The following is a 24,263-nucleotide window of genomic DNA, read 5'->3' as shown; positions in this document are numbered from 1 at the left end:
AGGATGTGGTTAGTGCAGTTAATATAGCTGTGTTTAAAAAAGGATTGGATAAGTTCTTGGAGAAGTCCATTATATGAATTAATCAAGCTGACTTAGGGAATAGCCACTGCTATTACTAGCATCAGTAGCATGGGATATACTTAAGCTTTGGGTACTTGCCAGGTAATTGTAGCCTGGATTGGCCTCTGTTGGAAACAGGATGCTGGGTTTGATGGACCCTTGGTCTGACCCAGTATGGCAATTTCTTATATTTCTTCTTATGTTTCTTATGTAATAGACAGCCATAGATTAGGACCTAAACAAATGCTGGATATTGAATTCCCAAAAAATAGCAATGCTATTCTCAGACACTTTACAAAGGAGAGCTATTACATTAAAATGAAAATATGGTGACAGTGTTTACTGATCATGGCTTCTGTATTCAGCAACAGCAGTTAAAGGATGTTGCTTTTGTTGTATTCTCTTTGCAAAATGAGATTATGTTTTCAAAAGACAGCTTCAGTGAATGAAAATACATTCATTCTTTTTTCAAGGAAGGCATGGCGAAGCCAGAAAGCAGGGAACTGGTGGCAATAAAACTGTCAACAGTGTCAATATGGAGTTAATTTCAATGGAAAATTACCATAAAGCTGTTCTAATGAAACTCATTTCCATGGTTTGTCATTTGATGGAATGGAACCTGGATTTCTGTGGAACTACAAAAAACTGCACGATCCTAGCTTTACCCTTGGTCACGTTAAACTGTTAAGCTAAATTTGACCCTGTAGTGAATGAATACCTGTTAAATTGAGAAAAAGGAAATTGGTGATAAATGCCATCACAGAGATATCCAAAATGAATTGATTGCTAGAATAGTAAAACACATCCTTCCTGCCATTATTGAAAGTTAATCGTGCAAAATATTTTGGTGTGATCCTCAACAGCAGTCACACTGAACGACTTTCAATTGCACTCCACATTGTTTATTGTGAACTATCTATTGGTGCATTGGTTGGAGAGCATTTTACTGAATTCTTTAGCATGGAAGCCACTACTGTTAAAATTTTATGTGATACTCATTTGGACTACCCACTGGAGATGGTTGAGCACAAGGGATTTAAGCAGCTGCTGCACATCTAGCCCCAAATTGCAAAGCCTGTTTAGGACCAACATTTGGTAGACTGGTGATACCACTCTGTACTCCCAGTGCTGTGCCCAGATGCAGGCACAGCTGTCCAAGCTAGAGGGCAGAAGCATTCATTTTACATGTGACATCTTGACCAACCAGAATACTACCCACACCTACCTACCTATTAGAGATGTGAATCGTGTGCCCGATCGTTTTAACGATCAGGTTCGGATGGCGGGAGAAAAAATCAGATCGTTAGAGATGTGAATTGGAATCGGTTCCGATTCCAATTACATTGTTAATTTTTTAGTGAGGCCTGAGCAGATTAAAAAAAACCCACCCCGACCCTTTACAAATGACCCCCTTTGCTCTCCCACCCTCCCGAACCCCCCAAAAACCTTTTACATGTACCTGGTGGTCTAGCGGGGGGTCCGGGAGCCATCCCTTCAATCATACCCTTGGTGCCGGTGCCGGTGCTGGACGTTTCAAAATGGCGCCAATCGCCTTTGCCCTCACTATGTCACAGGGAGCGATCGCCGATCGCCTTTGCCCTCACTATGTCACAGGGAGCGACGGTCGCTCCCTGTGACATAGTGAGGGCAAAGGCGATCGGCGCCATTTTGAAACCTCCAGCACCGGCACCGAGGGTATGATTGAAGGGATGGCTCCCGGACCCCCCGCTAGACCACCAGGTACATGTAAAAGGTTTTTGGGGGGGTCGGGAGGGTGGGAGAAGCAAAGGGGTAATTTGTAAAGGGTCGGGGTGGGGTTTTTTTTATCGGGCCATCGGCGCCATTTTTATCAGTGGTAGCCAAAATGACGCCGATGGCTCGAGAGCGGGAGATCGTGCCGGGACCCCCCCCCAACTGTACCACCAGGTAACTTAACATTTTGGGGGGGTTCGGGAGGGTGGGGGAGGGTAAGGAATTGGTTTTAAAGGGTCAGGGTGGGTTTAGGGGTTGTTTTGGTGTGCTGGTTTTCGCGCTCTCCCCCAAATAATTCCCGTGCCCTATTTAACGATACAATACAAATGCCCCTGACGATAAATCGGGGGCATTTGTATTGTATCGTGCACTCTAACGATTTAGAACGATTCTAAAATTATCTGACGATAATTTTAATCGTTCAAAAACGATTCACATCCCTACTACCTATCCCTGATAGCAGTCTGGTGGCAGCTGGATGAGACAAGGGCAAATAGCAACTCTAGTGGGGCACACCAAAAGGGTACAGGTGGGATTGTGCTGTTGAGATCACACCCTATCCCGTTGGCTTTGACACCCCTCCCATAATCAGCCCCTCTCAGCCAATGCTCAACCTCCAGCCTGAAATCTCAGATCCCACCGGAGCTAGCCTCCACCCTTAGACTTCTCCCCCCAGCCAGCCTGCCCTCCTGCCTACAGTCTCAGAACAAGATCCATTCCTTTGTCCATTCCTTTGTCCATTCCTTTGTCCATATATTAATGGTGGTAGGTGGGATTAAAGAGTGCTTGTGGCTGGGCCAAAAGCACATGATCACTGCTGGATATTTTTTTTGTTATAGATGATGCCAGCAAAACGATTAAGGCAATGAGCAATGGGAGCTAACAGGAAATCCAATGCTGCACCTGGCAGGGAGGCCAGGGTCTGGGGTGCAATGAGGATGACAGATGTATCTGTCAGGACTTGAAAGAGAGGTGCAAGAAAATAGCAGGGCATTTTAACCTTAGCGTGAAGGGCAGGTAGCACCTCTGTGCAAAACTGGCAGCAGTAGGGGGCACCTGTGCATCAGCTTATTCAGGATATAAGCACTAGGTGGTATTCTGCCTTCTGATGCTGCAGAGGCTAGTGAAGCAACAGACACCCTCTGAAGAGTTGTCTGTGGATGCCAAGATTGGTGTGACTCAACCCCTGGGGTGTCAGGATTGGTTATATTTGATGCAGGCAGTAGAGGTCCTGCAGCCCTTCGAGGATCACAGAAGATATGAGCTCAGCAACAGTGATCTTGGATGAGGTCATTCTCATAACACATATCTTGGAGGAAAAGTTTCAGAGTTTCTAGCAGGCACAGGAGCTGTCACTAGAGGTCACTAGAGCTGTCACTAGTGTTCATGGACTCTTTGCTGCAGCAAGTGGAAAATCAGCTTAAACTCTACACTCAGCTGAATTCATAAATGCTGTGGCACACCCTGTGTGACCCACAGATGAAAGGTAGTATTGCTCTCCATTTCAGCACTTTGACTTTACTGGAAGGAGAAGCTGGTGCAAGAACGGGAGTGCCAGAGCCAGAGAAGCAGCAGGGATACAGTGCAATAAAGAGCGGATTTCCTTCACAATACTGTCCACAACAGCAGAACCCTGAAAGCCACCATTTTCTCATCCATCTGTATGCATCCTCCCTCCTCTTGCAGCCACAACACAATGGGCTCTCTTGCCACAGTCCATAGCTTCAGTGGATGGCAACAAAGACCAGTATCAACTCCCCCCCCCCCCCCAGCAAAGGAGACCCCCCTGCATATACTGCAGTCATCAAACAAGAAGGAAGTCAGTCTAACAAAGCCATGAGGAAGGAAAACAAGGAGATGCCGAAAGTCCTCAAAAATCTTTATTAAGAAACAATTAATCCGTGGGCACATAAAGCCGCAGTCTAGCTACAGCATGGCAAAGCCAATCTCTGTATTTCCTTTCCTGCCCAGCAACCAGCATGCCTAATGAAGAGATATTCTCAATGGCTGGTGACATCATTCATGACTGGCACTAGAGTTGGTAGAAAAGTTGGTCCTCCTTAAGATCCACCTCCCTTTGCTGAGTTTCTCTGAATTTCCATGTGAGTGACAAGAAAGAAAAGTGAGTTCACAGCCTCACTGAACTAATACCCACAATTTTCGCCCTCTGCACCGTTTTGCGTTATTGCTAGTTGTCACTCTTGCTGCCGCTGCCTGGTCATCTCCACATGCTCTGCCTCTCTTCAGCATTAGTGTCTTGCTCTGGGGTTACCATTTGCCACTCTTGTTGCAGCTGCCTGGCCTGGTCCACACGCCCTGTCTCTCTTCTTATTTGGAATCCTGCTGTGTTGTTATCATTTTTGTCTTTCATTGTTTCATTCAGTGCCCTGCTGCTGCTGCCCAGCCTGCTCTTGTTAATCTTCCACTTTCTTGGTTCCTCTGGGGTATTTTCTTCCTCCCCCCAGGCCAAAAAAAAAAAAGAAAATTAAAAAAAGAAAAAACCCTCTCCCCTGCCCCTCTCTGGATTCCTCAGGATCTTGTTGCCACTCTTTCTGCTACTGCCTGGCCTGTTTTGCTGTCTTGCTGCTCTCTTGGTTCTTGCTGTTTTACCCTTCACGCTATACCTTGGAGTATTCATGCTACTGTGCTTTGCCTCAGTATCATCATTCTATGCCTTGGGGTATAAATGACACTATTCTTCCTGCCATTCCTCTCACTCTAGAGCTTGAGATCCTCAAGCCACTGTGCTTGTTGTCATACCCCTCACTCTATGCTGTATATATTATCTTCATATATCAATGCCTTGGGGTACAGACTATTCTTCCTGCCATTCCTCTCACTCTAGAGCTTGGGATTCTCGTGCCACTGTGCTTGTTGTGATACCCCTCACTCTATGCCTTGGGGTCAGATGACAATATTCTTCCTGCCATTCCACTCGCTCTAGAGCTTGAGATCCTCGTGCCACTGTGCTTGTTGTCATACCCCTCACTCTATGCCTTGGGGTACAGATGACACTATTCTTCCTGCCATTCCTCTCACTCTAGAGCTTGGGATCCTCGTGCCACTGTGATTGTTGTCATACCCCTCACTCTATGCCTTGGGGTACAGATGACACTATTCTTCCTGCCATTCCTCTCACTCTAGAGCTTGGGATCCTCGTGCCACTGTGTTTGTTGTCATACCCCTCACTCTATGCCTTGGGGAATTCATGCCACTGTGCTTTGCTTCAGTATCATCACTCTATGCCTTGGGGTGTTAATGCCACTGTTCTTCCTGCCATATCCATCATTGCATGCTTCGGAGTATTCTTGCCACATACCTCTGTGCTATGGAGTCTTCATGCCACGGTGTTTTCTGCTATACCCTTCACTCTGTGCCGTGTGGTCCACATGCTACTGTGCTTGCTGCCATTGCCCCTTACACTTTCCTCTATGACTTGAGGTGTTGATGCCAGTGTTGGTGCCCTTGGCTCCACTTTACGTACCATAGGGTGTTCGTGCCAGTCTTGGTGTTTTAGGGTACTGTTGCCTCTGCTGCTAATGCCTGTCAACAAAGTTCATAAAATCAGAGTCAAAGAGAGGATGCATTGTTTCCCCCATTGATTTTAATGAAAACAAATTAAAGAAATAACACAAATGAAATGAATGAGCTTCTGATCTGAACCAAATGAAACAAGAAACCAAACCAAAAATGTTTTCCATGCTCACCCTTAGTCAACAGTGTTAAGAAGCTTCAATATCACTGAAAGACTGTATTGTGCTCTTGAAGCACTTGTAGTCATGCAGTTAAAAAATGAGATGGTGTGACCATCTAAGCTAGCCAGTGCTCTGTGTGAAAATTGAAATTGGATCCCCTCTCCTCTCCCCTGCAGGGGTAGCAGCTCTGGCACATCATTCCAGTAGTGGCAGTAGCTCTAGCCAGTGATCCCATCCGTTCTCTCTCTCTCTCTCCTACCCAGAATCCATTTATCTCCCTCCCTCCACTCTTTACCCATTGTTCCACTAAACCCCTCTCATTTTCCATCTGCCTAGATGATGTGGAAGAGTATGAGGAACAGGGAGGCAACATGGTGGTGCCCCCTCATACATAACGCTCTGTGCAGCTGCACAGGTCGCACAACCTAAAAGCTGGCCCTGAGAGTGAAAGACTGAATCACAAAACCTTGCATGAAAGATCATTTCAAGTCATTTTATAATCTGCATTGTTCTATGGCAGGATATTTTGTTTCAGATCAGTCTCAAAAGAAAGCTCCTTCAGAGCCCCACTGATGGAATGGAAGCTCTTAAAAATGAAACCAAAGCAGCGTTAATATTTCTGCAAGATTTCATACAAAATGGGTTTGCTTCAGCAAGTGCCTCTGCATGAGAAATCTCAGCAGTTTGGTATTAAACCAACCTTTTCCAAAAAGACAAGCTGAAAGAAAAAACAGATGTTTGATTATGAATGTGTAGACAATGGTGCCATCACCACAGAGGAAAAGTTAAAGCAATATTTTTTCCACTAGCTGATGCCACAGTTATTGGCTTGAAGGAGACATTTTTTTTTCTACAGTCTGTTTGGTTTCTTTTCTTCCACCAAGGAGATGAAGAAGGCTATAGGTGCAAACATATATGCAACTTGCAAATATTTGGCTCAAGAAATGAATGACAGTTATGCTGAAGTCTTGAATCTTAAGATATGTTTAACTGTAAATGCCTTGCCAACTGGAGTATGTAATTTGCCTCAGGAGATGTTAAACAATATCTCTGTTGAAAGGTTATTATATATGTACCCAGCCTTAAGCTTTATATTGCAGCTCCTTTTGACTACCTGTATTGTGGCCTCAGGAGAAAGAAGCTTCTCATGTTTAAAGTTACTGAACAACTATTTGGATTTAGCAATGTTATAAGATCATCTGAATGGTCTGGCTGAGATCTCAGTTGAACAAGAAATTTACTGCCAGCTGAACTTCTGTAAAATAACTGAAGACTTTGGCTCCATAAAAGCAAGGAAGGGCCACTTCCCTTCTAAATAGCCGATGCAATAAAGTGCCCCCAGCCTAGCAGTTGGAGGTGCGTTTGGGGCACGCAAGACTAGCACCCAATGCTGTAAGCAGATTAGCGCATTCAAAATGCATGCCCTAAACAAATGCAAAGCTGATAAGACCCAATGCATATAAATTCCATTTAGATGAGGACATTAATTATTACCACCTAATGCAGGAAAGTGCTGGGCGCCCAATGCACATTTTTCAACACAGAGAATTTAACTCCAGTTCCGGAGGTGGAGTAAAGTTAACGCGCAGTCAAGGGCTCACGAAAAACATTACAAAATATGGTCCTCTTTGTTTTGAAAAATGTGCCCTCCTCCGTACTGCTTGCATAAGCAAAAAATAATATGTATTTTGATTTGCTTAAAAAGAAGCACACGTTTCTTATGACTACAAAATTTAGACGCCCATAGTAATGGGTGCCTGATATAATAAGCTGCAGCATTGAAATTGGCACCTTGGCAAAATAACCAAAAGAAGCATGATCAAAACGGATGCTCGTTTTGAGCATCCATTACAATTGTGGGTGCCCAATGCAATAATCTCTTGAGCGCCAGAGATTGCACATTCTCTCATTGTATGCCCTTTTTTTTCGCTGCCTCTCATTTAAATATTGCATTGGGGCTCACAGGGATGTGGCTGCACGTGCATTAGGAAAAAGGGGAATCAATACGAACACCCATTTTCAGTGGAAGACTTATTGCATTGGCCTGTAAGTGCTTTTTGGAAAGGTTTTATATTTCATTAGGAGCTTTGTCCCTGCTCGTTTCACCAATCCTGCCAGTGTGTAGGGTGCAAGTGGTATGAGGTGGAGGAATTGATATGTGAGGACACTGTTTCCTCCTTGCACTCTCCACTCTCCACTTTGTCCTGTTCCCCCTCTCCTCCCCCAAATTTGTATTAGGGTAGTGGTGTTGTAGGTGAGAAGAATGTGGGAGTGGTAGGAAAGGGTTGGAATGGTGTGTGTGTGTGTGCGTGTGTGTGCGTGTGTGCATGCAGACTCCACCTCAAAATTTCCATATTCCCACTTCCTCCCCCAATATGTATGTAGGGAGTATATAGATACAGGTGGGAGTGGGAGTGGTTTAGGATGTGTGCAGGGTGGTGGTGCTGGTGTACAGGATTTGCGGTGGGGTAGAGAGGGTGCAAGTGTAGTTGGATGGAGGAGGGTGGTGTGAGAGTGGATGTGCAGCTGGTAGTGGGAATGCTAAGGGTGGGAGGTGGTATCTGTGTGTGTGTGTGTGTGTGTGTGTGTGTGTGCATGCTTTGCCCCTCTCCCCGCACTCTCCACTTCCTCCCCATCTCCTCCTCTATTATGTATGTATGTGTATATGTTAGAGGGGGTTGCTGGGAGTCATGTAGTTGGGGGCTGGGAGTAGTGGGGTATGTATGTGGAACAGGTAGGTGTGGGGGATGAGTTTGTGTGGGGTGGGGCACAGTGAGAGTGTGTGTGTATGCAGGGGATGTGAAGCCTGGGAAGGAAGTCTATATGTGTGCATGCGTGCACAATTTCGCTGTCACTCTGCGCTCCTTCCCCTCAAAAAAGATATAGTTGCGATGGAGAAGGTACAGAGAAGGGCAACCAAAATGATAAAGGGGATGGAACAGCTCCCCTATGAGGAAAGGCTGAAGAGGTTAGGGCTGTTCAGCTTGGATAAGAGACGACTGAGGGGGAATATGATAGAGGTGTTTAAAATCAGGAGGGGTCTAGAACGGGTAGATGTGACTCGGTTATTTACACTTTCGAATAATAGGACTAGGGGGCATTCCATGAAGTTAGCAAGTAGCACATTTAAGACTAAGTGGAGAAAATTCTTTTTCACTCAACGCACAATAAAGCTCTGGAATTTGTTGCCAGAGGATGTGGTTAGTGCAGTTAGTGTAGCTGGGTTCAAAAAAGGTTTGGATAAGTTCTTGGAAGAGAAGTCCATTAACGGCTATTAATCAAGTTTACTTAGGGAATAGCCACTGCTATTAATTGCATCAGTAGCATGGGATCTTCTTAGTGTTTGGGTGATTGCCAGGTTCTTATGGCCTGGTTTGGCCTCTGTTGGAAACAGGATGCTGGGCTTGATGGACCCTTGGTCTGACCCAGCATGGCAATTTCTTATGTTCTTATGTTCCCTCTCCTCTTTCATGCCAACTTCCTCCCTTCCACTTTCTTCTCATTCCTCTAATTTATCTCCTCTCCTGTCTTCTTTTCAAATCTCCCCCATTTAACTCCTCTAACTCATGCCCACTCTCCTTCTTCTCTCCCTTTCCCTCCTCTGTTTACACCTCCTGTCACTGGTGGGGCCTGAGAAATCCCACCAGCCTTTCTAGATCTGTTGCTCCTCTATTCTCAATGACTGGTGGGGTTTGGGAAACCCTTTTTGTTGCTGCCACTGCTATATTGTTGATTGTGCCAGCCCTGGCCCCACATTGCCCAAGGTCTCCTGCATCAACTTCAGCTGTGTGCCAGCTTGTTCCTCTGCTCCAGATGAGCATTGCTATGTGTGTGAATGCATAGATGCACTGTGATGGTCACCTTGGTCTTTGGTTGTGGGAGTGGAATATGGTGGCATAGGGGATTTGTGGATGGGGTTTGTGTAGGGAGAGTATGTATTTGTGGGGTTATGTGGGGGCATTGATGATGTGCTTGTTGTGGCAGTGAGGGTGAGGGTGAAAGTGAAGGTGTGGTGGGTGGTAGTGATGGTGTCAGTAGTGTGAGGGTCGAGTGGATGGTGTGGGTTGTTACATGAGGGGTGAGTAGATGAGCAGGGCAAGTGTTATGACTGGTTTGTGGGTGATAGGGTGACAGTGGAGGTGGAGGTGAAGAGTGTATGTGAGTGGTATGTGGTGTTGCTGGAAGGGATCAGTCAATTGGCAGTAGCAGGATTGATTGTGAGGATAATGTCTGAGAAGATATATTTTTATGTTGAGTGGTGTTGTAATGGGGTGAGTGGCTAGGGAGACTGAACTTTGCAACTGGATTTGCTAGAATGTGCAGGTGGAGGTGTGTGATATGAGTGATATGTAGTGATGGTTTGAGTGGTCTGAGGGGTTGAATAGTTGGTGTGAAGTGGTGATTATATGTGTGTGTATAGGGGGGCAAGTATTGTGACAGGGTTTCCAGCAGTGTGTGTGTGGTGTAGGTGACTGTGGTTAGGTGTGTGCCTGGGTTTGTGTTTGAGTATATGTTTTAACGCTGGCAGCTGGGATGCTTCCCACCCCTTCCACCTCCCTGCAGTTTCTTCTCCGCCCAAATAATACAATGAAACAGAGTGGTGGGTAGCAGAGCCCGCAGCTTTATTGACTAAAACACAAAAACATATACCTATAATACCCAAGCCGTGGAGCCTTGCAGTATCACTGCGCTGCCCAATCAGCCATCCGCCACAGTCAAGCAACCGGCCCCCTCGCCGCATCAAGCAAGGGGGGCATCACCTCCAGGCGCCACTGTGTGCCCCACAAACCCAATGGCAACTGTCCTATACTGGACATAACCCACCATTTTCCCCCAAGCAACAAGTCCGGCATCACTTTGCCTCACCACAATGGCTTGGGTATCCCGCCCCGCTTCCATTAACCTCAAAGCTGCAACATCAAACGAGGAAGCAATACAATATCACAGAACTGGTGTAACTATCTAACAAAGAATACGTCTCAGACTGCCTGCAGAGCTAAGCCCCCAAACCGGCTAAATATAAACCTGAGGGTGGGAGGGTGGGGATGTGAACACCATCTCAAATATGGTGCCTCGGGTCGACGGCCAAGCCTTTAAATTAGGCTGCGCACATCACCACGAGGCGCCGCGGACCTTCGCGCTGGATGTCACACGCTCAAGCTGCCCACCGAAGTCTCCCGGGCTCCAACGGGATTTGCGGCGGCATCCGGGTACTGTGCACCTCCCCACCCCCCTTCCCGCATGGCGCACATAGAGGTAAGACTCGGGGAGCGGAGAGCGGCGGAGGACCCCCCCAGGCGCCAGGTTGTCGGCGAATTGGGAGATGACTGGGGGGGGGCGCCGTTCTCTCCTGGTGTGCAGGGGGGTTGAGTGTTGCAATTGGGTTTGCAGGTGGAGGTGTGTGGTGATGTGTGGGGATGGTGCGAGTAGTCTGAGGGGTTGAGTAGTGGTGTGGAGGGGTGAGTGCATGTGCAGGGGGAGTGTTGTAGGGAACTGGGTTGGGAGTGTGTGGATGGGGATGTGTATGATGGTGTCTTTTTGTGGTGTGAGGGGGCAAGTTTCTAGAGTAGGGAAGCTGATTTGCAGAAGAGGGCAGAGTGTTGCTACAGGGTTTGTGGTGGTGTGGGTGATTGTGTGGGACTGGAGATATGGCTTATATTGTGGGTGATATGTAGTGATGGTATCAGTGGTATGCAATGGGATGAATGTTGCAAGTGGCTTTCCAGTGGTGCGAATGGCTGTGAGCATGTTGAATGTGGGTGGGGGTTTGGGGAGAGGTATCACATGATCTGTTTTTGTGGCAAGTGGATGGTGTCAATGGTGTGAAGATGTGAATGGATATTTGAAGGGGTGAACAAAGTTGGGTAGAGACAGAAGTGTGTTTGTGAGTTGCATGCATTGGGGGAATGAGGAAGACTATGGGGTACGTGGAAAGTATGGAAAAATATGTGTAGGGGGAGAGCATAGAGGTGTGGACACTTTTCTCATTTCACACCCCACTTTTCTCATCCTTCTTACTGTCTACTTCCTGACCCTTTCTTCCTCCTTCTGGCACAATCTTTCTGCATTTGTCTGCTGTCCGCCCTCCCCATCTCCCTAACTCCTCCCTCTCCTCTCTTGACCTTGTGAGCAGCTGCTTGTGGCTCCTTCTCTGCCTGCTGCCCACCCCTCCATACTATCACTGACTTGGAGGATTTTGTAAAGCCCTGGTAGTAGCTTGAATGTTTTCTTTGGCTGCTTCTCCTCTGCCGTTTCTGCCGGCCCTTCATTGATTCTATGAGAGGGGGGTGTAAAAACCACAGCAGCATGTGTTTACGTCCATTTAGCTGTCTCTCTAGTCTCTTCCACTCAGCATTTGTTTCTCCCTCCAATACTGTTTGCCAGTCCGTGCTTACATTGCAATGTGCACATGTGCAGTCGTACTGAAATGATTTCCCGAAATCCCTAATATTCTCATAGTACAGAGAGATAGTGTTAAAGACATCTATTCTGATTTGCGCATTTCCTGAAAAAAGTCATTATGTGTTGTATATCTTACCCGATTCCTACCCAGGCACAGGGACTCACTTGACCTGGGTAGGTATCGGGGCAATCGCAGTAACCCTGCCTCCTAGGTGTTTCTCACCTGGAAGGGAGCAGAGTCAATTTTTCAAGGCCCTTAGGGTTTTCTCTCTTCAGGGCTCTTCTGCACACTAGTCTAGTCAAAGTCACCAAAACCCCATACTGCACACCAAAACTGTTGTTCAAAAATAAGTCTTTACTAGTCACCGATGACAGGAAAACATAATTATTTATTTATTTTATTTATTTTTGTGCTTTATATATCATCGTTCCAAAATGAGATCACAACGGTTTACAAAATCAGTATTCAGATTCTGTGTCAACATTCCCATAATGGGTCAACATTCATATTCTAGGTCAGTACAATGGCAGATACATATTCGAGGTCATGTTTTTACATAATCTAGTTCATCACAATATCAAATACATATTCTAGGTCGACACATTAATATAAGTTAACTAGGGTGCTATGATGGATTGTAATCTATAATTTTCAATTCATTATCCTTCATGTTATACTCAGTGAGTTGTCTTGTTACACTTTACATCGGTCAATATTAATTGCTCAAACTACTATCATAATCTTATGTTCTGACAATGACTTATTGGTATTTTATGTTAGTTCATATGCATTTCAAAACAGCCATGTTTTCAGTTCTCGTTTAAAACTCTTTCTATCTGTTGTCTGATGTAATGACTCTGGAAGAGAGTTTCACAACTTGGGACCAGCTATGGAGAACATTCAGTCTCTTATTTGTGTTAAGAGTGTGCTCTGTGATGTAGGCACCTTTAGAAGTCCTTTGTTTTGCGATCTTAGGGCTCTCTGTGAATTGTATGGCTGAAGTGTCACTTCTATTAAGCATGGGTTAATGTTGTTGATGATATTGAAAATTAGAGTTAATACTTTATAATGAATTCTGGATTATATAGGAAGCCAGTGCAGTGCTATCAGCGAGGGGGTGATGTGGTCAAATTTTCTTGTCCCTAGTAGGAATCTGACTGAGGTATTTTGTAGTAACTGTAGTGGTTTTAATAGTCCAGAGGGTAGTCCTAGTAATAGGGAGTTGCAATAATCTATGTTTGATAATATTAGTTTTATAAAACAGTACGGAAGTCCTATATTGTTAGTAATGGTTTCAGCCTATGTAGTATTCTCACCTTTGTGTATCCTGTTTTAATTAATTTGCTTATATGCTTTTTCATTGAAAATTTCTCATTGATCTGTATTCCTAGGTCGTGTACTTCAAGTGTAATGTTAAAATTTCCTAGGTCTAGGGTTGGTGGCTTGATTATTGTGGAGTTTCTCCTTAGCCGTATGATTTCAGGGGGGGGGGGGTTGTGTTTAGTGTTAGTTTCAGCTGAGATAGTTTTTGTTGTATTGCCTTCATGTATGTTGACAGGTTCAAAGAAATGTTTTCAAATGATTTGTTGAATGGGACATAAGAACATAAGAAAATGCCATACTGGGTCAGACCAAGGGTCCATCAAGCCCAGCATCCTGTTTCCAACAGTGGCCAATCCAGGCCACAAGAACCTGGCAAGTACCCAAAAACTAAGTCTATTCCATGTAACCATTGCTAATGGCAGTGGCTATTCTCTAAGTGAACTTAATAGCAGGTAATGGACTTCTCCTCCAAGAACTTATCCAATCCTTTTTTAAACACAGCTATACTAACTGCACGAACCACATTCTCTGGCAACAAATTCCAGAGTTTAATTGTGCGTTGAGTAAAAAAGAACTTTCTCCGATTAGTTTTAAATGTGCCCCATGCTAACTTCATGGAGTGTCCCCTAGTCTTTCTACTATCCGAAAGAGTAAATAACTGATTCACATCTACCCGTTCTAGACCTCTCATGATTTTAAACACCTCTATCATATCCCCCCTCAGTCGTCTCTTCTCCAAGCTGAAAAGTCCTAACCTCTTTAGTCTTTCCTCATAGGGGAGTTGTTCCATTCCCCTTATCATTTTGGTAGCCCTTCTCTGTACCTTCTCCATCGCAATTATATCTTTTTTGAGATGCGGCGACCAGAATTGTACACAGTATTCAAGGTGCGGTCTCACCATGGAGCGATACAGAGGCATTATGACATTTTCCGTTTTATTCATCATTCCTTTTCTAATAATTCCCAACATTCTGTTTGCTTTTTTGACTGCCGCAGCACACTGAACCGACGATTTCAATGTGTTATCCACTATGACACCTAGATCTCTTTCTTGGGTTGTAGCACCTAATATGGAACCCAACATCGTGTAATTATAGCATGGGTTATTTTTCCCTATATGCATCACCTTGCACTTATCCACATTAAATTTCATCTGCCATTTGGATGCCCAATTTTCCAGTCTCACAAGGTCTTCCTGCAATTTATCACAATCTGCTTGTGATTTAACTACTCTGAACAATTTTGTGTCATCTGCAAATTTGAATATCTCACTCGTCTTATTTCTTTCCAGATCATTTATAAATATATTGAACAGTAAGGGTCCCAATACAGATCCCTGAGGCACTCCACTGTCCACTCCCTTCCACTGAGAAAATTGCCCATTTAATCCTACTCTCTGTTTCCTGTCTTTTAGCCAGTTTGCAATCCACGAAAGGACATCGCCACCTATCCCATGACTTTTTACTTTTCCTAGAAGCCTCTCATGAGGAACTTTGTCAAACGCCTTCTGAAAATCCAAGTATACTATATCTACTGGTTCACCTTTATCCACATGTTTATTAACTCCTTCAAAAAAGTGAAGCAGATTTGTGAGGCAAGACTTGCCCTGGGTAAAGCCATGCTGACTTTGTTCCATTAAACCATGTCTTTCTATATGTTCTGTGATTTTGATGTTTAGAACATTTTCCACTATTTTTCCTGGCACTGAAGTCAGGCTAACCGGTCTGTAGTTTCCCGGATCGCCCCTGGAGCCCTTTTTAAATATTGGGGTTACATTTGCTATCCTCCAGTCTTCAGGTACAATGGATGATTTTAATGATAAGTTACAAATTTTTACTAATAGGTCTGAAATTTCATTTTTTAGTTCCTTCAGAACACTGGGGTGTATACCATCCGGTCCAGGTGATTTACTACTCTTCAGTTTGTCAATCAGGCCTACCACATCTTCTAGGTTCACCGTGATTTGATTCAGTCCATCTGAATCATTACCCATGAAAACCTTCTCCATTACGGGTACCTCCCCAACATCCTCTTCAGTAAACACTGAAGCAAAGAAATCATTTAATCTTTCCGCGATGGCCTTATCTTCTCTAAGTGCCCCTTTAACCCCTCGATTATCTAACAGTCCAACTGACTCCCTCACAGGCTTTCTGCTTCGGATATATTTTAAAAAGTTTTTACTGTGAGTTTTTGCCTCTACAGCCAACTTCTTTTCAAATTCTCTCTTAGCCTGTCTTATCAATGTCTTACATTTAACTTGCCAATGTTTATGCTTTATCCTATTTTCTTCTGTTGGATCCTTCTTCCAATTTTTGAATGAAGATCTTTTGGCTAAAATAGCTTCTTTCACCTCCCCTTTTAACCATGCCGGTAATCGTTTTGCCTTCTTTCCACCTTTCTTAATGTGTGGAATACATCTGGACTGTGCTTCTAGAATGGAATTTTTTAACAATGACCACGCCTCTTGGACATTTTTTACTTTTGTAGCTGCTCCTTTCAGTTTTTTTCTAACAATTTTTCTCATTTTATCAAAGTTTCCCTTTTGAAAGTTTAGCACGAGAGCCTTGGATTTGCACACTGTTCCTTTTCCAGTCATTAAATCAAATTTGATCATATTATGATCACTATTGCCAAGCGGCCCCACCACCGTTACCTCTCTCACCAAGTCCTGTGCTCCACTGAGAATTAGATCTAAAATTGCTCCCTCTCTCGTCGGTTCCTGAACCAATTGCTCCATAAAGCTATCATTTATTCCATCCAGGAACGTTATCTCTCTAGCGTGACCCGATGATACATTTACCCAGTCTATACTGGGGTAATTGAAGTCTCCCATTATTACTGCACTACCAATTTGGTTAGCTTCCCTAATTTCTCTTAGTAGAATTTCTCTTAGTAGAATTGTATGTCATCTGCATAAAGGAAGAAGTTGATTCCTAGTTCCGCTAGTAATGTACATAGAGGTGTCATATAAATGTTGAATAATGTAACCGAGAGTGCTAACCCCTGGGGGATTCCTGTATTGATTGGGAAGGTAAAATAGGGCTTTACCCATGGAGATGCCTTGTTAAAAATTGTCGCTATGCAGGTAAAACCTTTGAGGTAGATCTTAAAAAAGTACGCGCATGCGTATGTTTGTTCGCCTCAGAGGGAACTTTCCTTCCGCGTCCCCCCACCTTCCCCTCCCTTCCCCTATCTAACCCAACCCCCAGCCCTCCCTAAATCCCCCCCTACCTTTGTTGTGCAAGTTACGCTTGCTTGAGGCAGGCGTAACTTGTGAGCGCTGCCTCGGCATCCCCCAGTGCCGGGGGACTCGGGACCGCCCTCCTGGCGGGCCAGGAGGCGCCCCCTGATCTGGGGCGGATCCGGGGGCGTGGCGTAACTGTCGCCACGCCCCCGGATCCGCCCCAGACCGCTCCCTGACCCCGGACATGCCCCGGACACACCCCTGGCCTGCCGACACGCCCCCTCCCGCCCCTTTTACGAAGCCCCCGGGATTTACGCACATCCCGGGGCTTTGCTCGTGCCGGCGGCCTATGCAAAATAGGTGCGCCAGCACATGAGTGCCCTGCGCACGTAAATCTGGCAGGATTTGCGCGCGCAGAAGGGGCAGAAGCATTCCTAGGGGTGGAGGTAGGAGGGGTTTGGACTTACATGCACACTTTTGGATTTTCAGAAGTATGCACATAACTTTACTCAAAAGAAATACTGAAAACAAATTAGCAGGTGTAATTGTGCATATGTAGTATTGGTTGGGTAATTTTCAAAATAAACATATGCATGTAAACTTGCTTTGTAAATTTCTGTAATTTATGCATGCATTTGCTTATTTTCTTATGTGCACTGTTATAAAACAAACCCTTACTGTGCAAACGTTTGCATTTGAGAAGCTGTTTGTAAAAATAACATATGAAAAATAACATAATGAGCTGAAAAATCATGCAAATCAGCTCATTAGCAATTCTTATTAAACAAAATATCATACATTACATTTGTTTGACATTCAGGGAGGTGGTGCTAAGTTTCTTTGCGAAAAAGTCTACGATTTTGTGTGAACTTTAAATTTTGGGCCACAAAACAATATCCATGGTATTAAAATGAACCAGCAATGTGCAATATTTTTCATGCAGGGCTGGCGAGTTTCTGTGAAGCTGTTTGCAGCATCATACATCAGTTTCCTAATGAAAATCCTGATGAGTCAGCAAATCCATGGTAAATTTTCATTGAATTTGGTCACGTTTTTCAACAATACACCAAGGAAATATAATCAATTTCCCAGGGAATTTGAGGAAAGTTTAAAATTTTCACTAGCTTGAAAAGGCTAAATTTTAGCATAACTTCAGATCATAAATGAAGCTAGTAACAATAGTTACTGTCACCTAGCAAGTGAGAACAAGGTAAGAAATAGTTTACAAAACAGGAATGCAAAAAAGACAAAATACATTTTCACTTTTGTTTAAGTCTGGTCAGTCTCCACATGTGGATATTTATATTTACAGATGACTTTGTTGTCATATATGGGCACAGTGCCAAAATTCAGGAAATATGCCATGACATCCATGTATGAGAAAAGAATTTTGCAGATAAAGTGAATGAAGGATAAAATATCCTAGGAACCCAGGGACGGTAACTTTCAAACTGGCACACGCCCAGATATACAGCATTTTATAACTTCTTCGACGTTATAAAATAGCCTGGCTGCATGCACCTGTGTACCCAATTTAAAGTGGGTGCATATCTAAGCACACAAATCCTGATTCTACTGTGTAAGTCAGGGTATTTTATATTGGGTGCACGTCCATGCCATTTCCAGTTTCACTAGTTTGTCCACCAGTTTGCCCAGTTAACAGCTAGATCCTCCAAATAGCGTGCACTCTCCCCAATTACTGCAGATCCTTTCAACCCAGCAGAAATAGCTAATTTCTTTCATTTTATAAATTACACCTCCTCCCCAGCAGAAGTAAAGTTACGTGACAATGGACCTGGGTGCGCACCAAGGCATGTAAGTATTTGCGCGCACATCTCTTGGCAATGCCCTGAAACACCAGGCCCTGAGATGCCCTGCCCAGACCACGCCCTTTTCTGAAACCACGTGAGATGTGCTCATGACCAGAGATATACACGAATCTGGGTGGCTTTTAAAATTTGTGGGTGTGCATGTGCCCAACTTGTGCATGCATCTCCCGATTTTGGCACGCACTGGGCTTTTAAAATTTACCTTTCACTGAGAAAATAAGGAATACTAATCAAGTTAAAATGTGCTTTTAGAATGTCTTATTAATCAAAATAAATGAATTTTTTAGTGCAATGAAATATCAGCTGAGAAAATCATGTGTAAAATGCTTGTCCTCAATCATAAACATATTTATATAACTATAAAACCTGAAATGTAGTACTTCTTGATAATTAAAATTGATGATTCTGGCCATTTTGGCATCACCTATTCACTTTTTTTTTTATTGGCATCATTTTCTTTCTAAAGAACTGCCTGTTCATATAGACAAGCTTGTAGCAGCGTATCAGATAAAGAACAATGCTAAATAACTCACTTCTTTATCATTTGTTTAAACAGTGCTGGAAAATGAAGCCAATTACTAGCTCTTACATGCTTCTTTTTTTTTTTCAGAACATTGCCAAGCCACATGTATTCAGACCTGGTGATTCTCCAATAAAACAAAAAAGCAGACTAATGAAAAGAAAAATGAATCAGTTACCCTACAGGTGAACAGCAAGCTTTGGTTGCTTTAAACGAGCCATGACATATCCAAAGTGACACAACAAATGAAATTCAGCTGCTTGAAGCATGGATGCTGATGACATCTTAAACTAACTTTTTTTTAAAGGAATAAGATGGCAGCATCACGGCAGTGTCTTCATTTGTTCCATTTTTCTCTATATATATTTTTTTAGCAATCACCTCTTCTTCCTTTTGGATTCCTTTTTGGCTCATGTAGAAAGAAGCATGACTCATGCTGGGGGCTTTTCAACTGGGAATTTCTGACCCCCTCTAAGGCCCATTGGGGAAACGTATTCCTTTATACTTGTTGATTCTGTACTCTGGTTATGGGGAAAGCCTGATGGAGAGACTGAGATGGGGAAGGGACTCCCAGAAGAAATTATTCCAGAATCTTTGTGACTTGCAATCACTCAGATGATGAAGGTGGTTATGACTAAGATGAAGACCTCAGATTCAGACACTCAAATCTAATTTTTCTTGTGATGAACTTGTGATATAAAAAAAGTAAAGAGTAAATTTTAAGAACAGAGTATTTAACACAAATCTTCTTTTCCTTTCAAACTGATGTGGTGGATAAAGCTGCAGTATCCTTCAAGGACTAAGCAGCTTCACTGGACTGGCCAATGCCCTGCAGTTCTGACAAATCTTAAGACAACACCTACAGATAAGGAGACAAGAGAATGGGGCCTTCCATTTCCAAACTTCAAAGCCTTCTTCTTCTAGCACTTTTTCAGGGAACACTAAATCAGAACCAAGACTAAACCATTAGACCAACTCATATGGAGGAGTATCCCTGAAAATGGTTTAGTCCACTCTCTTCTCTATTGACCACAATATTTCCCCAATGGGAGGAACACAGTAAGGCTTCAGTGGATTCTTACTTCTTATACGCCCCCCCCCCCCCCACCCAAGCACTACCACTACTACCACCACCACCACACTCCCAGTGAGAAAAGTTTTGATTACTATCACAAATTTAGCATAATACATTTTGATAATATATCAAAGCATACAAAATACATGGTGCAAGTGGAATAGTGTTTTGTTGGCTCTGTGAATCAATTTGGGCCAGATTTTAATACCTTCACGCGGGCGGACATTTGTGTGCGCAACCCGGTGAGCACAAATGTACGCCCAATTTTATAACATGTGCGCGCAGCCGCGCGCATGTCATAAAATCCGTGTTTGACACACGCAAAGGGGTGCCCTGCTGGCTTTCCCCATTCTCTCCAAGGCCGCTCTGAAATACTAACAATGTAGTTCGATCTTTAATATCTATGGTGGACTCTTCAAAAATTCAGTAAGGTTTAATAATTTCTCCCTCGCATCCAATTCTCTTTCTACAATCCCTCCCTGATCAGAAGATTTATCATCTAAAATATAAAAAGCATTAACAATCTCAGGGATAGTCTCTTCAGAGATTTAAAAAAAAAAATCAATATAGAATTTCTTAATCATCTCTAAAGGAGAAAGTAAGGAACAACAAGGAAAATTAAGAAATCTCAGATTACATCTTTTAGAATAGTTATCCATATTTTCTACCTTCCTGTGTAAGGATTGGTTGTCTCTAATCAGGGAGACTGTAGTATCACGTAATTTCATTTGTTACAATCAGTAACAACATTTACAATCTTACTTTCTAAATCAATAATTTTCTAAGATTGTTCGTTAATTAAACCAGATAGTGCCCCATAAGATCCTCAAAACATTATCAATATGTAAGGAAAGAGCTGACTCCAAATTTGTGATAGCAGACCATAGAGAGTCTAATGTTATTTCAGCAGGTTTAGCCATCTTGCAAGTTGTCACCGGCAAGGGAACGCCTGTCTCCTGGGGCCTCACCTCCAAGAAAAGATTGGAAACATTTGTTACAGTAACCAAATCATCCCTAGGTCCCAGAAGAGATGGATTAGGCAGTTGCGGAAGGACTGGACCAGAGGGGCTAAGAGAAAGTGAAAGCTCTCCAGGAGAGTACCTGGAGGCTTCCCTGCCGGTTCCCTAACATCCGGGAACCTTGCTGCTGAGGCCGCTAACGTCACCACAAGCCCAGGGTCATGCCAATAAAGCACGGCGTGCAAGTAACATTGTTGGGAGAGCTCCTGGAGGCTTCCCTGCTGGTTCCCTAGCATCCGGGAACCTTGCTGCTGAGGCCGCTGACTTCACTACAAACCCAGCATTATGTCGATAAAGCGCGGCGTGCAGTGGCATGCAGCCACCGGCGTGTGCCAAAGCTGTGAGCCAAAGGGGCACGCCCCTTCTGCCAGTTTTTTCTGGAAGCCTCTTTAATGTATTTTCAAGTTTCGCACCAGGATATGGGTAAGAAGAGAAAAGGTACTTTGAGGGTTGCTATTCTTGTTCATAAAGTGGTGTCTTTTCAATTATTGAAAAGTGTAGCCGATCCTGAAGACAGGTATATTATTGTATTGGGAAAGTTAATTGGCTCCACTGTTCTTCTAGTATCGGCCTATGCGCCAAAAAGTATGAGCATTCTTTCTTTGTGACCCTTTTAGCCATAATTTCTAAGCTGGGTAATAATCTGGTGATCTTGAGAGGAGATTTTAATTGACCCAAATTTTGATAGGCAGCTGGCCAAAGGAGGGCACCCTCTCAGCGAAAACAAAAGGCCCTGATTTCTGTGTAAAAAATTTAAATTTTATTTATTTAATTTATTTATTTATGCAATTTTTATATACCGTTGCACAGAACACAAGATTCTATCTTTATGGTTTACATAATAAAAATCATTAAAATCATTAAAATCATTAAATAACAGTTAGAACAGAATAAATACAATAAAATTCAATAAAAATAAACCAGGATAGCTAAAATCTACTTATTAAAAATAAAATAAATATAGATAAGAAAAGAAATAAGAATCCCTTTGTCAAACTTTAGTTTCTCAGTTATCCTCTTTGGCGTTAATTCCATATGCTTGCTGAAAGCAGCATGTTTTTAGATCTTTCTTGAATTTCTTCAAGTTATCCTGCACTCTGAGTTCCAGTGGTAGACTGCTCCAGAGTTTTGGCCCTGCAATCGAGATAGCCCTGTCCCTCACTTCGCTGAGGTGAGCTGATCTTACAGTAGGCACTGACAGTAACCTTTTATTTGCTGACCTTAGTTCTCGTTGAGGTACATGGAGTTTGATGATTGAGTTCAGTCAGTCTGTTTTGTCTCCATATATGATCTTGTAAATCATACATACAGGCCGATTCAGTAAAGTCCGCGTGAGAGCGGACGAAAGCCCGCTCTCCCAGCGCGTGTAACGGCCACTCACCGGTGCGCGCGATTCAGTATTTAAATTAGGTGGTGCGGTAGAAATAGGCAAAAGGAGGCGCTAGCGGCACTAGCGCGTCCATAGCGCCTTCTTTTAGCCCGGAGCGGCGGCTGTCAGCATGTTTGACAGTCGATGCTCAATTTTGCCGTCGTCGGTTCTCGAACCCGCTGACAGCCACGGGCTCAGAAACCGGTCGCCGGCAAAATTGAGCATCCGATTTTCAGCCCGACAGATGCCGGCCCATTTAAAAAAAAATTTTCTTTTTTTTTTACCTTTTTTACCCTTCGGAACCTCCGACTTAATATCGCCATGATATTAAGTCAGAGGGTGCACAGAAAAGCAGTTTTTACTGCTTTTCTGTGCACTTTCCCGGTGCCGGCAGAAACTAGTTAGGCGCTAATTTCTTAAAGTAAAATGTGCTGCTTGGCTGAACATTTTACTTTCTGTATCGTGCAGAAATACCTAATAGGGCCATCAACATGCATTTGATTGCTGAGGGCACTATTAGGTGCCACGGGTTGGACGCGCGTTTTCTGCCCCTTATTGAATAAGGGGTAAGGAAAAACGCGCGTCCAAGAGCAGGTAGGAGTAATGGACGGCCGGCGCCATCTTTAAAAATGGCGCAGGACATCCAGTGCTCCTTCCATGTGACAGGGGTCGGCCAATGGCATGGATACCCTGTCACATCGTAAGGGCAAAGGGCCATCGGCGCCATTTTTATTAGTGGCTGCTGATGGCCCGAGAGCGGGAGATTACTCCCGGGACCCCCACTGGACCACCAGGAAATTTTAAAACATTTTTTTTGGGGGGGGGTCAGGAGGGTGGGGGAAGCTAAGGGAGCTGTTTTAAAGGGTCGGGGTGGGTGTTTTGTTTATCGGCTCGGGTGCAGCCAATAAAGAACCCGATCAGGCCGCATGAAAAAAAATTCATGATGTGAATCGGAACCGGAATCGGAACTGATTCACATCTCTATTTAAAACTGGCATAACGTGATCTTTTTTTCTTGTATTTGTTAGTATCCTTGCTGTGACATTTTGGATAACAAATTGATCTTTGGCACCTATTACATCCAGGAGAACAGGACTTCACACATGTAGCCTGGGCACATTCCACCAGAACCAGGATTGATTAGTTATTAGTGTGAGAAACTGTGTTCCCCCATTTTTTTAAGGCATCTATAGAAGATCTGCTCATTTCTGATCATTGCCCAGTTTTAGGAAGTCTGCAGGTGGGGGAACTCAAAGGTTCAGATCAGTGGCATATGGGTCCCAAGTTTCCCTCCTATCTCCAACGTAAATAGAAGGAATTTGTGGAATGTAACAGGCAACATTTGGATCAACCTGTATTATTTTGGGAGACTGCTAAGACAGTCCTTAGAGGGGATATAATTAGCTATGTTAGCTATACTCGTAAAAAGCAAAACTCAGTCATTATGGCCCTAGAGAAAAAAATGAGAACATGCAAGAGCAAACTGCTTCATGATTCATCTGCGGCCCTCCTGGATGAATTTAAGTCTGTCCTGATGGCACTGAACACTCTTTTGCATGCCAGGGCCTTAGACTTGATACATTATATGAAATATCATTTGTTTCAGTTTGGGCGCTTATTGGCTAATTTGCTAAGAAGTGAAGATCCACCTAAATTTATTTCTTCAATTAAAAATGGGGCGGGTACTATATTGACCTCTACTGATGCTAAAGCTAAAGGGGCAGATTTTCAGAGCCCTGCTCGCGTAAATCCGCCCAAAACCGGGCGGATTTACGCGAGCAGAGCCCTGCGCGCCGGGAAGCCTATTTTACATAGGCCTCCCGGTGCGCGCAGAGCTCCAGGACTCGCGTAAGTCCCGGGGTTCTCCGAGGGGGGCGTGTCGGGGGCGTGTCGGGGGGCGGGCCCGGTCGTCGCGGCGTTTCAGGGGCGTGTTGGCAGCGTTTTGGGGGCGGGTACGGGGGCGTGGCTACAGCCCGGGGCGGTCTGGGGGCGTGGCCACGCCCTCCGTACCTGCCCCCAGGTCGCGGCCCGGCA

This window comes from Rhinatrema bivittatum, chromosome 2 (assembly GCF_901001135.1).
Source record: "Rhinatrema bivittatum chromosome 2, aRhiBiv1.1, whole genome shotgun sequence".
Taxonomy (NCBI): Eukaryota; Metazoa; Chordata; class Amphibia; order Gymnophiona; family Rhinatrematidae; genus Rhinatrema; species Rhinatrema bivittatum.
Note: the sequence above shows the minus strand (reverse complement) of the source record.